This window comes from Papio anubis, chromosome 7 (genome assembly GCF_008728515.1).
Source record: "Papio anubis isolate 15944 chromosome 7, Panubis1.0, whole genome shotgun sequence".
NCBI lineage: Eukaryota > Metazoa > Chordata > Mammalia > Primates > Cercopithecidae > Papio > Papio anubis.
Window position 1 is genome coordinate 5,914,671 of NC_044982.1, and position 18,127 is coordinate 5,932,797.

Sequence of the window (18,127 nt, forward strand, 5' to 3'; positions counted from 1 at the left end):
CCCCTCTCTGTTCCGTTCTCTAGAACTCAGCTTGGTGTCCAAAGCCAGGAGCTTGAGGCCAGGCCTCGAAGGCCAAGCTCAGAATTCTGGGACGTATGTGAGGTGCCACTCCTCCCTGCCGTCCCCCATCCAGCCACCTCCAAAGGTCCAGCTCCTAAGCATACGACAGGCAACATGGCCAGGAAATCTGCCGTGGCCCCAGGTGCATCAGTGCTGCCCTCCACAGACACATGGCAGCACGCGATGAGGGCAGCTGCTGCGGCTTGGAAGTTAGGGGCAGCGAGGAAGTTGTGCTTTGTGGGAATCGCAGGACGCCTCCCAGCTCCTAGGACCAGCCCCCGAGCCCTGCCACTGGCCACGCCCCACACCTCCCTCCTCTCATGTGCCCAGAGAGGAGTTTGCCAGGACATCCTTGTCCTCCACTGTCAGGCAAACCTTCCCCCTAATCCAGGGCTACGGTCGGTCCCCTCTGGGCCCAGAGCCCATATAGACCCTGCCACGTTACAAGAGACACCCAGAGATAGGTGCTCTCGGAAGGGGAAGGGGGGTCAAGTTCACTGACTGCCCAGCAGCTGGCACTGAATGCCCACAACACCACCTTGAGGTAGGTGATGCTGACCCTCATTCTATAGATGAGGAAACAGAGGCTTTGAGGCGGTCTCATGGCTGAGACATGGTGGTGATTATGCCTGTGAATTTTCAAGTTGAGTGCACCTCATTTAAAGCTCACCCTCAGCCTCAGATTTCTCACCTGTAGCCTGGCGATCAGGATACCTTCCCCTTGGATGACAGTGACAATTGATTGAGATAATCTTTCCCCCAAACCATCAGCACTGATTGAGCACCTACATCCTGGGATGTGCCAGCGGCTATCCCAGGAGCTTGGGATGCATCCGTGAACAAAACAAAAGAAAAAAAGTGTCTGTCCTCGTGGAACTTACATTGGAGTCAGGGGAGGCAGAAAATAAACAACCAATTCGAAAGCAATATGATGCCAGGTGGCGGCAAATGTTTTAAAGAAAATACATCTGCCAAAAGGGGGACACAGAGGGGTGGCATTGCTGATGCACGTCCTCTCACACGTTGTCAGGAAAGGCCTCTCTGAGAAAGTGGAATTAGGCGGGAAGTCAGAAAGGGTGAACAGAAACAGTGAAACCCACAGGTGTCTAAATAAAAGAGGCATTGAGCAGAGAGGGGCTGAAAGCCAGTGCAAAGCCCACAAGGCAGGGTGCAGGCACAGCAGCCAGTGCAAAGGAGCCCTGAGGCAGGGTGCAGAAGGCGCTGGCCAGTGCAAAGGCCCTGAGGCAGGGGTGCAGAGCGCACAGCCAGTGCAAAGGCCCTGAGGCAGGGGTGCAGAGCGCACAGCCAGTGCAAAGGCCCTGAGGCAGGGGTGCAGAGGGCACGGCCAGTGCAAAGGCCCTGAGGCAGGGGTGCAAGTGCATGCAGGAGGAAAAGCACGGAGGCCCAGGGCAGGGGAAGGAGCAGGGAGTGGGGCTGGAGATGCAGCGGGGCCCACAGGCCGCGTGAGGACCTGGCCGGGGCCCTGTGCAGCCTCTGAGCAGATGTACTTTTATCAGCCTCCTCTGGCAAAGGCCAAAGCAAGAAGACCGGAGCGCAGGACACCACCGCAGTGGTCCACAGGGCAGAGGACCATGCCAGGACAGGGCAAGCGTCACGGAGGCCGGGAGAGGCAGTCGGCTTCTGGAGAGTCTGGAACTGCACTGGCTAATTTGGGAGCCACTAGCCCCAGGTCCCCAGGTGGCTCTTTTAATTTAAATTAATTAAAATTCAATGAGAAAGCAACGTGAGTTCCTCAGTCACACTAGCCCTATTCTGAGCGCTCGGTGGCCATGCTAGGGACACAGACAGAGAACACGTCCTGCCAGCCACTCTAGGATCCGCAGAGCCAACGGGGCCACTTCTCGCCTGGATGTGAGTGGGAAGGAGGGGAGCCGAGGGCCCCCCAGTCACTGCGGCCCCCAGCACTGGGGAAACTAGCTGTTGTTGTTAGTTTTACTTGTATTCCTTCATTCCCATACAATTCGTTCCTGCATGACGGAGCAGATCGGCTTGGTCAGGGGATTGCCGAGCTTGGTGCAGTTTGTGGACCCCCATTCTGCTTCTCTCCAGGCTCAAAAGAGTCCTAGAAGACCCTCAAGGAAACATCCAGGAGGGGAGGCCAGCAGCCTCCAGCCCCCACCCATAGCCCTCTCCAAAGGCAGAAGGTTATCCCTGCAGCCACCACCCCCTGAGCCTGCAGCAGGCACGCTGGGTTAGGGGCAGGCACTGTGCCCCTTACGGCCCCAGCGTTGGGCAAGTCATCTTCCTTCTCTGGTCCTCAGTTTCCCCACTGTGGAATGATGGGCTTGCCTCATTCCGGTTCCAGGGCTCACGAGCAGGACAAAGCCCCAGCTTAGGGGATGCAGTGTGTGTGAGTGTGTGTGTGTGTGTGTGTGCACGTGTGTGTGCGTGCGTGTGTGTGCATGCGCATGTGTGCGTGTGTGTGCGCGTGTGTGTGCGCGAGTGTGTGTGCACGTGTGTGTGTGAGTGTGTGTCCACGTGTGTGTGTGCGTGTGTGCGTGCACGTGTGTGTACGTGTGTGTGTACGTGTGTGTGCGCCTGTGTGTGTGTGTGTGCGTGTGTGTGTGTGTGCGTGTGTGTGTGCGCGTGTGTGTGTGTGTTGGGGTGTCTTGGGCACACTATGTCAACAGCAGAGATGATGAGGGGATGATTTCACTGGAGCATCCACCCAGCTTTGGCTGAGTCGTCCGCACCTTCAGAAGCCAAGAGGCCAATTGTGACCTTTCATCATGGTGATCTGCAAAGTACAGCCCCTGTCACTCAGGGGCCTGCGGAACAGCAGCTCCCGCTCTTAGAGATAAATGACTCTCCCACGTCTCCTGACTCTCCCGCACGTAACCTGCTCGAGCTTCCCAGCCAGCACCCGACGAAAGGGGACAGAGGGTGGTTTCTGTGGAAGGCTCACTGCAGACACCTCCAGGTTGGGCCGCGGTGTTTGTGTGATCAGGGCGGGACAGTAACCTCAGAGCCTGCTGCTCTACAGAGGAACCACTAATCGCAATGTGAATTTCCAGAGCCTCTCCGTCTGTGTTAGGGGAGGTGACGTCTGGCCCACCCCTGGTGGCTGCTGGCACATTTGGATAACAATCCACACTTTAGAAAGAGCTGGCACCTCTGCCCCAGTGACCCCAAACAGATCCGCTGGCCTCATTTGACAGTAGCAAGATGGTTTGGGACCAGAGAATGGACATCCCATGCCAGAGAATGAACAGCCAGCCCCAGGTGCCCTTCAGCCCCTGCAGAGACCCAGAGAGGATGTCTCTGTTTCCAGGACAATGAGCATCCAGAGGCCGAGGCCACCAGCTTCTTTTCTGCTTCTTCCCAGGGCCATCTGTTGACCCAAACGTGGACCTTAATATAGGCTTGATCCCAAAAGTTCAAAACAGGAGTCAAGAGAGATCACAGATGGAGACCAGGCGAGAAGCATTTTCTGATGTACCAAGATGTAAACCAAACGCACGAGATTTTGAAGGTGTCTCTGTCCCTTGTTGACTCTCAGTCAGGAGTGGGGAGAGGATGCACCCCAGGTTATAACTGTATTCCTGCAGAATGCTGGGGTTCGGCCAACATTGAAAAAGGAAGAATGGTAGTTTATTTTCACGGGAAAAAGATGAAGTCAGAGTTTCCTCAGTGTAAATCCCGCTGCCCCCAGGAACTGCTCCTTGACCTCTGACACCTGCTGCTACAGGTGGGCTTGAAGGAGCCCAGGGAGACAGAGGCCAGCCCAGTTCACTTGCTAGGGAAGCCTGGGGTCCCCTGTGAAGAGTGCTTGTCCCCGAGCTGCCCTCAGAGGGGACCATTGCTTTGCTGCTGGCTGCCCTGTCCCTGACATATGGAGGTCTCAGCATCCTCTCTGTGGGCTGGAGCACTGAACGGCAGAGGCAGGATGGGAAGAAGCGTATCACTAGTTCATGGAGGGCTCCTGGGGGCTTGCAGCCCACAGCCGGCTCTGCTGTTTGACTCTGGTGCTGCAATCTGCACTCCTGAGCACCCACTTCCCGAAAGCCTCTGCCAGGCTCAGAGCAGCCGCCTGGCTGCTGAGATGCCAGCCCTGGGCAAGAGTTGGCCTGCCCAGGTAGCTCTTGCAACAACGCTTTGACTCGGCCGCGTGGGGACCAGCTAATGAGGAGCAGCTGCCAGTAGGTGGGCAGGATCAGAGCACTGTCCCCAGGTGAAACCAGCCCAAGTTCCATCAAGAACACGGCTCACCCCGCTTAGCTTGCTAATCTAAACTCCATGCATCTTACGCTTTCGCTGTCTGATAAATAAATCCTCTGTAGCCTGCCCTGCCTGTAGGATGAGGACAAGAACACAAGCGTTGAAGTCACAAAGTCCTGGGTTCGAAGCTGAACTCTGCTATTTCGTAGCTACAAAGCCCGAGGGAGCCAATTACCCTGTCTGGGCCCTGCTTCCTCATCTGTAAAATGAGGATAGTGACATCCCCTGTATGGGATTATTAGGGAGTTCAATTACATGTGGCAAGATAAGATCCTCCTAGCCCCAAATGGGCACTCAGAAAGTACCCCAAAAAGCATAGACACAAGGTGATGCATTGCTAAAAATAAAATGCACCCATGGGCTCATCACCGGATTCTAGACTTGTAATTACAGTTTGTCTTTAGGTCATCAAAACTTTTGGCCAATTTAGTTTAAAAATCCACCTTGCTGAGTTCACGCTGGCTCTGTGGAGCCTCAGTGTGGTGGACTCACCTTGAAGCTGGGGAGGAGGTGGGGACTTCCTCCTCCTGGGAGCAGGGAAGCACACACACGCAGCCAGGGAGGCGCCTGCCCGGGGCAGTCCCCCGCACTGGAGTGGGTGTCACATGACCCTCCCTACAGAGATGAGCAATGAGGGATGGGGTGGGAGGGTACCAGGAGAAGCGTCAGCATCCACAGGTTTGCTCTGCCAAGGAGTCAGTTTGGGTTGTGAAAGGAAGAGGCGGTTTTTGGTCCCAAATGCTGATCAGGTTGTGTATCGACTTGAATAGTGCCACCCCTGCAAAAGTCACGTCGTCCGGAACCTCCCACCGAGCTCTCATTTGGAAGTAGGGTCCTTATAGATGCGATTAGTTGAGGTCCTACTGGACTTGAATGGGCCTTCATTCTGATGACGGGTGTCCTTAAAAGAAAAGGAGGCGGCACAGAGAGACACACACTGGGACGAAGCGCATGTGACAATGCAGAGAAAGATTGGAGCCATGCAGTCAGGGGCCGGAAAGGCCAGGAGCCTCTGGAAGCTAAAGAGAAGCAGGGAGGGTCCTACGCAGGCCTCCGAGGGAGCGTGGCCCTGCTGGCACCTTAAATCTGCACTTCTAGACCCCAGAACAGCCACAGACTAAATGCCTGTTCCTTTAAGCCTCCCAGTTTGCGATAATTTTTTATGACAGCCCCAGGAAGCTAAAACAGGCTGGGAGGGAGGTGTTGAGCTGTATGAAGAAAACAAGAGGGTGACAGTCGAAAAGACCTGCCTTCCCAACCCAGCTCCCCAAAACCTCCCTCGGCAGCCCAGGTTCCCTTCCGTGACCCTCCATGGGCTCATCTGTGAAACAGAGCTGTCGAAATGGTCCAAATAGGTAATGAATGAGTATTCAGTTTCTGAAAGAGTTAATTCTCAAATGTGTTTATCAAATCCACTTTCCCCCCTGTTTTCCAACTGAATTTCTTTTCTTATGTCTTCTTCTATCTTTTGAATTTTGTATGTAGTTCGTTTATTTCCTTTATGCTTTTTTTGTTTTTGTTTTTTGTTTTTTTATTATTATAATTTAAGTTCTAGGGTACATGTGCACAACGTGCAGATTTGTCACATATGTATACATGTGCCATGTTGGTGGCTGCACCTGTTAACTCGTCATTTACATCAGGTATATCTCCTAATGTTATCCCTCCCCTCACCCCCCACCCCATGACAGGCTCTGGTGTGCGATGCTCCCCACTCTGTGTCCAAGTGTTCTCATTGTTCAATTACCACTTATGAGTGAGAACATGCTGTGTTTGGTTTTCTGTCCTTGTGATAGTTTGCTCAGAATGATGGTTTCCAGTTTCATCCATGTCCCTACAAAGAACATGAGCTCATCCTTTTATATGGCTGCATAGTATTCCATGGTGTATATGTGCCACATTTTCTTAATCCAGTCTATCATTGATGGACATTTGGGTTGGTTCCAAGTCTTTGCTATTGTGAATAGTGTTGCAATAAACATACGTGTGCATGTGTCTTTAAAGCGACATGATTTATAATCCTTTGGATATATACCCAGTAATGGGATGGCTGGGTTAAATGGTATTTCTAGTTCTAGATCCTTGAAGAATCACCACACTGTCTTCCACAATAATTGAACTAGTTTACAGTCCCACCAAAAATGTAACAGCGTTCCTATTTCTCCACATCCTCTCCAGCACCTGTTATGTCCTGACTTTTGAATGACTGCCATTCTAACTGATATGAGGTGGTATCTCATTGTGGTTTTGATTTGCATTTCTCTGATGGCCAGTGATGACGAGAATTTTTTCATGTGTTTGTGGCCTGCATAAATGTCTTCTTTTGAGAAGTGTCTGTTCATATCCTTTGCCCACTTTTTGATGGGGTTGTTTGATTTTTTTTTTTTTTTGTACATTTGTTTAAGTTCTTTGTAGATTCTGGTGTTTTTGGTTTTTTTTGAGACGGAGTCTCACTCTGTCATCCAGGCTGGAGTGCAGTGGAGCCATCTCAGCTCACTGCAACCTCTGCCTCACAGGTTCAAGCAATTCTCCTGCCTCAGCCTCCCGAGTAGCTGGGATTGCAGGTGCCCGCCTGTAATCCCCGTGTTGCCCAGGCTGGTCTCAAACTCCTGAGCTCAAGCAATCCGCCCACCTCAGCCTCCCAAAGTGCGAGGATTACAGGTGTGAGCCAACACGCCTGGCCTATTTTATTTTATTTTATCAGGGTCTTTCTCTATGACCTAGGCTGGAGTGCAGTGGTGCAATTATGACTCGCTGCAGCCTCTAACTCCTGGGCTCAAAGCAATTCTCCTGCCTCAGCCCCCTGAGTAGCTGGGACTCCTGATGCACACCATCATGCCCAGGTAATTTTAAAATTTTTTTGTAGAGACAGTGTCTTACTACATTGCCAAGGCTGATCTTGTACTCCTGGCCTCAAGTGATCCTCCCACCTTTGCCTCCCAAAGCACTCGTGATCACACACGTGAGCCATTGCACTCAGCAGCTGAAAATATTTGGTGTTATGAATTTGCCAGTGGTAATGCTGCTTTGTTTATACCCTGTAAGTATTATCCTCAAGATCATTATTTTTTAAGTATTTTGCATCTGAAACGCTCACATCTTCTTTGACTCAATATGTATGTAGTGGAGTGTTAGAGTCTTTTTCACTGTCTTTGGTTTTGTTATTTCTATTGTGTGGTGGGTGGACAACGAGGCCTTGGCAGCATCTGCATGTTGATATTTATTGAGGTCTACTCTGTGGCCTTATACGTGGTCAATGATCATAAATGCCCCATGAGGACAGAAAAGGAAGTATGAGCCCCTGTTACAGGGTGCAGACTTTGAGAAGTATCAAAGTTCATAGGGCCGCCTCAGTAGGGCTTGAGGGAGAATTCCAGGCTCCTGGTTCCGCCTCTGGAAGGTCCTGGTCTTCTGGGTTGCATTTCGCCACCTGTGATCAGGCCTCCTGGCAGCCACCTCCATTTTCTTTGTCTTCAGCTACTTTTCCATTTTGCCCCAGTTCAGCATTTCTCAAAGTGAGGCCCATAGACCCCTGAACTGGAGTCACCTGGGGTTCCTGCCCACCAACAGCCTTTGGAATTTGGGTCTCAGAGGGTGGGGCCTAGGGGGTCTGCGTATTTCACAAGTGTCTGGTCTGGGGACATGCTCCAGCTGTTCACAAGGCTCTGGGTAAATTTGATGTTTGCTGCGTTGGAAGTGCATTGGGTGCAGCCAAAGCACCAAGGTCCAGCTCTTTAAGGGCTCAAGGGCAGAGGCCACAACAAGCCGGGAGCTCCCAGGATGTGGCCGAAGGTGTTGGGAGAGCTGTGGAATCTGCCTGCCAGCTCACATGCCCCACACCCTCAGTGATACGTGGGGAGGGGGGCTGTGACGCAGGGTGGGAGATGCTGACCCTGGGGAAGAGAGTGCAGTGGGGGCTAGGGAAGAGGTGTCCTGGTGTCTGTCCAAGTCATGGTGTCTGATACGACCCTTTTGTCGAGCAGGAGGTATCCATTGCCTGCTATTGGGAGTAGAAGTCCGGGCACCCCTGCATCTTGGTCTCCAAGTCGCCAAGGAAAACACGCAGTGAGGCACTGGCTGGAACAAGGCTTTATTCACATGGAGAAGGGACAGGGCAGGATCAGTGGCAGTGGTGGGCACTGGTCCCCATGGCCAGCACATCCCTCCCAGCAGCTGAGGCCGGGCCATTGGCCAGCAGTCATCTCTCTTGTGTGGCAGCGGAAGAGACCTGCCCTGCTCCCCACAGTGGTGGGGGGTTGGCCAGATGCCGTATGATGCATAGGTTTAAGCAGGGCAAAGGAAGACACGGAGCCTGAATCAGGGAAAGGTCTTACCACACACAGTAACAAGCCCCACACAGGCTGTGAGGGCCCCTTTATCTTGGGGAAGGAAGAGTTTCAGGCCCAACGCCCATTCTTGCACTGCCGAGAAGGCGGGAACGGTGCATGAGGCTGCCTGTCCCTACACCTTTGGCTGCAGACGTGGCAGCAGATGCCCCAGGGCCCGGCCAGTGGGAGGGTTGCTATTCATCTTTGCAGTTATTATCTGCAAATAATAACTTTGATGTGGCTGGTCAAACCCTGCAGAACATCTGTGGGACCGTGGGGCTGTGGGATCATGGTACTCTGGAACAGACCCGGCCTGTCGGTGTCCTGGCAGATCCCTTCCATCCTGCGTACCCCGTCCGCAGCCCCGGTGAGCTTCTGCTTCAGTGGCCTCCCCCAGGGGTTCTGCGTCAGCTCCTGAAGCTGTGTTGGCTGTGGTCCCAGAGAGCCGGATGGCTGGGCAGTTACAGCCTCCCAGAGCAGCACTTTGCCAACAACTGGCCAGTGCAGGAGTGCGAAAGCTCTGGCCCAGGTCAGGACAGGCTGGGGTGCACCTTATGCCCCAGGGCTCCCTGTGGAATCAGGCTGGAGCTGTCCTTGGGGGTTGTCCTGCCATCGCTCTTTGCTTGGCCTCCTCTCCTTCCCTGTTCTGCTTCCTGCTCCCTCACCAGTTTCTCCGCGGAGCACCCCTTTCATAGAGCACTTGCCCATGAGGCCTCAATTCAGGGAACCTGTCCTATGAGACATGAGCTTCCGGATGAAGACCCAACCTCTGTGCAAAGGAGACACCAGGAGGGGCACAGAAGGGAGTAAAGGGGCCAGAGACTGGTGGGCGTCAGGGACTTGGCCTCTGAGGACTGGCTCCAAACTCGAGGGGCCCTCCAGCCAGTGGGGACAATGGGAGATGGAGCGGGGAGAGTAACCCAGGGGCTTTTCCTTGATTGTGTGTTCTGGGACCCAACCTCTGTGCAGGAGCCATGGCCTCTTCTGCTGAGTGTCACTGGCTGGCCTGCTTGACGGTGGTCACTTTCATCTTGCTCTTCCTTCCAGGCTGGATAAAGAGAAAGGTGTGAGCATTCCCCCTCTGCCTTCACAGGGCCTCAATTCTGAAAGATCTGGGGAGATTTTTAGCACCTCTTCCAAGGCCAGTAGATACTGACAGCCAGCCAAGCCACCTCTTCTGTGTGGCTCCGTCCTCAATCAGGAATGCAGCGAGTGGGCCACCGTGGAGAACTCCAGCAGCATCCTGGGAGACAAGAGGCAGTGGGCCTTGGACTTTGCTTCTTGTCTTTCTGCACACTTGCTGTGTGACTCTGAGCAGGTTTCCCAACCTCTCTGAGCCTCAGCTCCTCATCCATACGATGAAGTAACAATGTCTATCACGTATATTTTTTCATGTGTATCTTTTGTGTCCTTGTTGGGGAACGTCTGGGAGCCAGTCCAAGCCAAAATTCAAAGTCAGGCAGGACAAAGCATTGGTGATGGGGCTGCTATGAACTGAACAACTGTGTCTTCCCAAATTCGTATGCTGAAGCCCTCATCCTGAATGTGATAGCATTTGGAGATGGGGTCTTTGGGTAGTAATTAGGTTTAGATGAAATCATGAGGGTGAAGCTTTTATAATAGGATCAGTGCCCTCAGAAAAGCATTCTCTCTCCCCCTACCCACCCCACCACCCCTGTGTGTGTGTGTGTGTCCACCATTTGAAAATACAGCAAGAGGGCAGACCCTAAGGGCAGCCTCACCAGGAACCAAATCTGCCAGCACCTTGGTCTTGGACTTCTCAACCTCCAAAACAGTGAGAAATAAATATCTATTGTTTCAGTCACCCAGTTGATGGTATTTGGTTACAGCAGCTCAAGCTGAGTAAGACAGAAATGGATACCATGAAGCAGGGTGGTACTGTAATAAATACCTAAAAACATGAAAGCAACTTTGGGACTGGGTGATGGGTAGAGACTGGAAGAGTTTTGAGAGGCTAGAAAAAGCTAATATTGCCTTGAAAGGACTGTTAAAGGTGACTCTGGTGGAGCTCAAAGAGAAGAAGAGGCAGGTTGCAGTGGCTCATGTCTGTAATCCCAGCATTCTCAGAGGCTGAGGTGGGCAGATCACTTGAGGTCAGGAGTTCAAGACCAGTCTGGCCAACATGGTGAAACCCCATCTCTGCTAAAAATACAAAAATTAGCTGGGTATGGTGGTGCATGCTGGTAGTCCCAGTTACTTGGGAGGCTGAGGCACAAGAATCTCTTGAACCCAGGAGGCAGAGGTTGCAGTGAGCCAAGATCACACCACTGCACTCCAGCCTGAGTGACAGAGCAAGACTCCATCTCAAAAAAAAAAAAAAAAAAAAAAAGGAGGAGAGCTGTAGAGAAAATGCCTGTCTTCTTAGAGAATACATTATTAAGTATGTACAGAATATAGGTAAAAATATGAAATTTAAGAGAGTTTCTGCATGAGGTCTTGGACAGGAATGTGGAAGAAATTATCTGACAGTGGAGGAAAGATGATCCTTCTTATAAAGTGGCAAAGAATTTGGCAGAATTGTGTTCGTGGCCTATTGCTTTGTGGAAGGCAGAACTTGTGAGTGATGAAATTGCCATGAGCAATGAATTGGATATTTACATGAGGAGCTCTCTAAGCTAAGTGTGGAAGGCGTGGCTTGGTTCCTCCTTATTGCTTCTAGTAAAATATAAGAACACAGAAATGAAGGAAGAAGTGTTAAGCGGAAAGGAAGCAGAACCTAAATATTTGGGAAATTCTCAGGCTATTCATAGCGCAAAAAATGAGAAAGTACATTTGGAAGAGAATACGAAGTGTGTGGCTGACTGACTATTTGATAAGAAGATTAGTGCAAGTATGAACCATAGACTTTATCAGCCATCCAGCAGAAACACTACCAGTTTGAACTGAAGGATACAGAGACTGGATGGAATGAAGAAAGGTTATAGGTTGTGGGACTTCTTGGCTTTTATAGGACAGAATGATAAAGCTATTTGGTGGCAAACTTGCAGCTTTCTTCAAGAAAATGGAAGAATGGCCCTGAAGGCCATTCAGAGATCATCAGAGCCAGTACTCCCATCTCAACAGGCCAGGCAGCCCCCAGCCAAAGCAGTGGGCATCACCCCACTGAATTATGGATTTGAAACTGCCACTCCAGTGGGCCTGGAGGGCAGAGCATCTAACCAGACAGGATGATTCTCGAGCTTTAAAGTCTAATGGAATTTGCTGTACTAGGTTTTACATTTACTTGGGTTTTGCATTTACTCCTTCCTTCTTTCCTGTCTCTCCTTTTTGGAATGGGAATGTCTATCCTATCCCTGTCCCACCAATGCATTTTGGAAGCACACAATTTGTCTAGTTTTACAGTGTCAGAGGGAATTTTGCCTCAGAGTAGATTGTACCTCAAGTCTCCCCCATACGTGATTTAGATACTATTTAGATAAGACTTTGAATGAGAGACTTTAGAGTTGATGCTGGAACAAGTTAAGACTTTTGGAGCTGTGGGATGGAACGAATGTATTTGTATGTGAGAAGGACAGGAATTTGGGGGGCCAAGGGTGGGATGCTATGGACTGAATGTTTTGTGTCCCCCCAAAGTTCATATTTTGAAGTCCTAATCTCCAGTGTGATGGTATTTGGAGACAGGGTCTGTCTCAGTCCACTTGTGCTTCTGTAACAAAATACCAGAGACTGGCAATTGCTAAAAATTAGATTTTATTTTCTCATGGCTCTGGAGGCTGGGAAATCCAAGATTAAGGTGCTGGCAAGGGCTGCTCTCTGCTTCCAAGATGGTGCCTTGTGGCTGCATCTCTGGAGGGGAGGAAGGCTGTGTCCTCACAGGGCAGAAGGGATGGAAGGCCAAAAGAATGCTCCTTTCAACCTCAAGACATTTTTATAAGGGTGCCAATCCCACCCATGAGTGCAGACTCCTCATGGCAATACTGTTGCATTGGGAATTGAGTTTCAACATGAATTTTGGAGGGGACACCATCATTCAAACCATAACCACCTTTGGGAGGAATTAGATCATAAGGGTGGAGCCCTAACAAATGGGATTAGTGCCCTTAGAAGAAGAGTCAGGAGAGAGATTATTTTTCTCTCAGCCATGAGAGGATATAAGGAGAAGATGGCTGCTGTGGCAGCCCATACTGAGACAAGAGGTGATTAGGGTCAAATGAGGTCATGAGGGTGGGGCCCCATGATGGGATTAGTGTCCTTAGATGACGAGACCACAGACCAGAAAACTCTCTCCTCCCTCCCTCCTCCCTCTCTCCCTCTCTGTCTCTCACTCATTCTCTCCTTCTCATTCTGTCTCTCATTCTCTCTCTCTCATTCTCACTGTCTCTGTATATCATATATACATGTCTCTCTGCTATTTGAGGATACAGCAAGAAGTCAGTGGTCATCTGCAAGACAGTCCTTGCCAGGAGCCAAATCAGCCAGCAACTTGATCTTGGACTTCCAGCCTCCAGAACCAGGAAGAACAAATGTCTGTTAAGTCCTCCAGCCTATGGCATTTTGTTACGACAGCCCAGGCAGACTAAGACAAGGGTCAACATTCGGGTTTTAAGAAAAAGGAATTCAGAATCAGCCAAAATGAGTGCATACAATGGACACACATTCCGGTCAAGTGTGGGTTCAAAGTCACACCTCTTGAGCCTGAATCCCTTCTCCATCACTCACTCACTCACTCACTGCTGCATGGCCCTGGGCAAGCTATCAAGCCCCTCTGTGCCCCTGTTGCCATGTTAGAGAAATGGAAATGACAACGGTACCAACTCCCCAGGGTTGCACTTCAAGGCCTCTAGCACCTGGCACATCCTCAGCTCTCCCATGTGGCCATCAATATGACTGTCGCCACCACCACCATCCTAGCCTTGGAGCCTCTGTGGTTCACCATGATTATGTCTTCAGGGTTCCTGTGCAGGGAAGCAGTTTTGTAGCCTGTCCCTCTACCCCGTGGGGCAAAGCAGAAGGCCTCATGCTTCACTGGAAACCGGGAAGGGATGGGAGCCAGGCTCCTGCCCGCCAGCCTGGAAGAAAGGAGGAGGAAGAGAAATGGTTGTGGAGCAGCTCCTCGCAAGTCCCGGTGCTCTTCTGGCTTTCTGCCAAGGCTTAGACCAGGTGGGTTGAACCGTGTGTATGTGGCCGACATGGAGAAGTACAGGTTGCCAGAGCACCACTGTGGAGCCATTCCCCTACAGCCGCGAGGAAGTCAACCTTAAGGAGGAGATGACCTACGTAGTCTTTGAAAATGAGTTAGGTTTGAGGAGGCCAAGACTCAGGAACAGCATCACAGGTGCAGGCTACAGCTGGAGCAAAAGCATGGAGGCTGGAAGCAGGGGCTTTCCCGGGAGCCATGGGTGACCAAGTTTGGTTGCTCCAGCAAGTTTGTATGTAAGCAGGTTTTGGGGATACAGAACTTAATTGGACAGTGGGGGCTCACATTTTGCTGGGAGAGGCTGAGCCAGAAATGCAGGCACCCAACACCCAGAAACTGGGACTGAGCAGAAGGAGCAGGGAAGGAGTGAGCCATAGAAGTCTCGGAAGGCACATCAGGGAGGGCTTCCTGGAAGAGGCAGCTGCTGTGGCCCACCAGGACACCTCCCCATAGTGATGTAGAAAAGGCAGACACAAGCTTGGCATGAAAAACATGCAAGTGCCTTTATTTTCTGTAATTCCAAATCGTCTCTCGTGGAGGTCCCCCTTTTCCTGGGAACTTATATGCTGTCATAGCCTCAGGGTCATGATGGGGTGAGCTAGAGCTGGTCCCCAGCATGATCCATTTATGCCTGATATGGGGGGTCAGGGAAGCAGGGCTGCTGTCCTTGTTGGCTCCATGGTTAAATGAACCCAAGATGCACTGAGTTTTCTTTCATTAAATCACCCCTGAAAGACCAAAAATTTTCACTGGCCTGAACTCCAACCCTCCCCAGTGGTCTTGAGAAGGCCTTCGGCCAAAAGCAATACAATCAGCCAGACCTGCAATCGAACATCCCCCACCTGGGTGAGGGACATCACAGCCTCCGCCCCACGGCTGCCCTAGCCACCCGGTGCTCCTGCCCGCCTGGCATCAATAGACATGCCACAGCGGCACCGAGGACCCCCCACACACAACGCCCGGCAGCAGATAATCAATCTGCTTGCCCCTTCTCACCAACTCTGGAGGCAAGCGATCATTTATTCAGTGGGATGATTTTTCTTGATCAGTGTGAAGGCAAAGTTTAAAATACACATGAATCCCCCAAACAGAAATCTGTGCCCCCACCACTTAGATGTGGTGGTGAGAGGTCGGGCAGGGAAGGGGACAGTGAGGTCTGTGGGTCAGAGATGGATGCATTAGGGTTCTTAGGAATCAGGAGTGAACAACCTCCAGCGATCTTGCTCTGTGCCAGGAGCCTCACTCACATTCTGCATTTCATCCACGCCCTTGAGGACTCATTCTTATCTCCCTTTTCAGCCTGAGGATAAGCCACGCGGGTGATGGGTCCTGAAGATGAGGCTGACCATCCCTTCCTCACAGCGCTGTTACAAGAGTCCTGGTGCTACTCTTGGGAGCGTAGGGGCAGAATCTGTAGTTGCTGTGTATAAAGGGAGGTCTCACAGAGACACCAGACACCGCATTCAGCTAGGAGCTGCCTTCAGCGGCCAGCTATGGGGTCCGCAGATAAGCGTCACAGGGAGATGACCCTCGATGCAGTGGTCTCTCACCTCACGAGCGGTCTACGGGCCAGGAGGCAGGACTGGTGGGGCGGCAGCAGGAGGCCTCCTTGTTCATCAACAGAGGTGGAGGTTGCAGCGAGCCAAGATCGTGCCACTGCACTCCAGCCTCGGCAACAAGAGCAAAACTCCGTCACACACACACAAAAAAAGATAAGATTCAATGAGGAAATTTAAGCAATTATGCCTGAGCATAGGAAAGGCTTGGCAAATGCTGGCTCCTTATCACTCTTATTATAAACGACAGCAACATTATTTATTATTATGTTTGGAAGGACTGGCCTGATGCCTGTCACCTCTTCAGCAGCCTCCAAGGACCCTCTTAGTTCTTGGGTCCTGAGCCTTTTTGCAGCCTCCTCGGGGCTCTGCCGAATAAAGGATATGAGGGCGGGGGATAGGGGGGTGGAGGCTGGCTGGAGGGAGGATGGTGAAAGCTGTGATTATCGCCTGCCGGCCGCCAGCTCAGCAGAAGAGAAAGCACTTGCCCGGCACGCCTAGCAATTACCCACAGTGATGATGGCAGTGGCGCGATGCTGTTGGCGGGGCGGCGAAGGGGCTGGGGGATTCTTCCCTCTTTGGAAAGAGCAGTGGGGGAGGGAGTCTTTTTGGAAGGTGCCTGGGCCAGTCTTCTCCCTGCCCAAACCCTTCTAGATCCCTACAGTTCTTAGAATAAAGCTCAAACGCTCCTGCCGGCCCCCGAAGCCTGGTCTAGACTGTCCCTTGCCACCTTCAGGTCTCCACCACGCTTTGCTGCATTCTCTATGCTCCAGATACCCTGGCTCTCTGCCAAGCTCTTTTTCAACTCGTGTTATTTGCAAAGGTTGTTCCCCTGCCTGGATAACTGTTCCCTCTGTCCCCGGCTTGGCTAACTCCTACTGTGGGTTCCTCCTTAAATGTCACTACCTAAGTCACCTTAAATGGGTCTTCTCTGACATCCCGTCCAAATGACATCCTCTAGGGTTTCCTACTGCATAGCCCAGGGCTCCTCAAAGCCTGCGACTGGGACCACACTCAGGGACACCTGCGGGGTAGTAATGAGTTTTGGAAGCACCCAGTTTTCTCGGGGAGGCAAGCATGAGCTGAAGGGTTAGGGGCAAGTGGGACTTGTCCTGGCCCAGCCTCTGCACCATTACTGCTCCACAGATCTGACTTCCAGCTGCCAGCCTCCTGTCAACCAACGGGAGACGTTTTCCTAACGAGGATCCTTTTTATGCACTCAGGCTGGAGCTCATGTCGGAGCTAATTAATTTTAGGTTCCACATGAACGCAAGAGCTGAAAATTAGCACTTGCAGAAACCAGTACCAGCCATTCCCCTAAATTGCAGGGGAGCCTGGAAGCCAGAGGTGCTGACAGTTCCTGGCAGGAGAGCACCAACCTTAGCTGCTTCCTCTCCACCCCTCCCAGGCAAGGCCTCCCTGGACCAGCCTTTTCCTCAGGGCTCAGGGCCACAGGGAGGGTGCATAGGAGAGAGGTCACAGGCATCCCCAGCATCCAGCCAGGGTCCCCCGGGCTCACAGTACTTGGAGGGGTCCCTGGAGATGTGCTGTCTTAGGTGATCTCTGCCCTCTGCTTGCTGCAGCTCTGCTCCTGAACTTGACTGGGCTCCCTGGGGGCAGGGCCCAGGTCACGCCCATCTCTAGTTATCCAGCAGCTTCTAAATTAGTCTTATTTCATAAGTCACCCCTGCCTTCTGGGGTGTAGGGGAAACTGATGCAAACCTTGGGCAAAGCCTGGATCCCTGACTTCCTCTCCCAATAGGCTCACCTGTGAGCCTGTCACCAGGGTCCTGGGTATCCCTGTTAAATGGGGATGACGCCACCCACTCCCAGGGCTGTAAGGTTCAGGCGAGATCATCATGGCAACCGTGACCGTGGTGGCAGTGTTCACTTGCTCATTGTTGGTGGCATTGCATGAACTTGACACACCTTGTACTCTTCTGATGGCCACATAAATCCAGGCAACACTGGAGAAATCTTTCCTTTGAGCAAACTGAGCCTGTACCTCAGAGCCAGACTGGGTTTTGCACTGAAGGCTTGCAAAGTGCCCCAGCTTCAGGTCTCACGGAGCTGGGAGCAAATTCCAGCTTCAACTTCCCTTTCTGACTCCAACGCTTCAAATGACCCCTCTATAAAATAAGGCGAATATAGGTCCCGAGTCTCTTCTCCAGAAGCCTCAAGGCCAGATGTCTTCTAGAAATTCCAGTTGTGTGGCTCTCAGACAGGTCACATGGCACTTATGCCATCTATTACATAACAACCCCCAGGGGCCAGGATAGCACCTCCTAATCAAACATCGATATCTCCCAGTGCGATGTGTGCATATTCACTCCAAGGGATCAATAAAGACCACAAATAGCCTTGTGTCGAATCACATCTGGCTATGCTGCCAAGCTTAGGAAAACGTTTTCAATGTTTAGAGCACGGTGCATTTGGAAGTAAGGATAAGGCTGCAGTGAGGCTTAAAGGCGCTCAAGTGCTTAGCAGCGAGCCTGGCTGGCAGGAACTGCTCCTGTTACCACCATTAATTTTTCTGGGTACAATGACAAACAAGGCAGCATTTGCCAGAAAATGTCAGCTCCTGCTGTGACCGACCCCCACCACCCTCTCCTGGCAGCAGAATCTTGGGAGACTCTATTGGCACCCAGTGTCCAATCACCCTTAGAAGTCAGATGGCAGCCGGGCACGGTGGCTCACGCCTGTAATCCCAGCACTTTGGGAGGCCGAGGCGGGCAGATCACGAGGTCAGGAGATCAAGACCATCCTGGCGAACACGGTGAAACTCC

The 18,127-nt window shown here is 51.8% G+C and overlaps 1 long non-coding RNA gene across 1 annotated transcript; it reads left to right on the forward strand.

Moving 5' to 3' along the window:
- Positions 1–7,099: 7,099 nt before the first annotated feature.
- Positions 7,100–10,010, forward strand: LOC110743838. Its single transcript, XR_002523537.1, has 2 exons — positions 7,100–7,142; positions 9,675–10,010. It is a non-coding gene; the product is annotated as an uncharacterized LOC110743838 (long non-coding RNA).
- Positions 10,011–18,127: the final 8,117 nt, after the last annotated feature.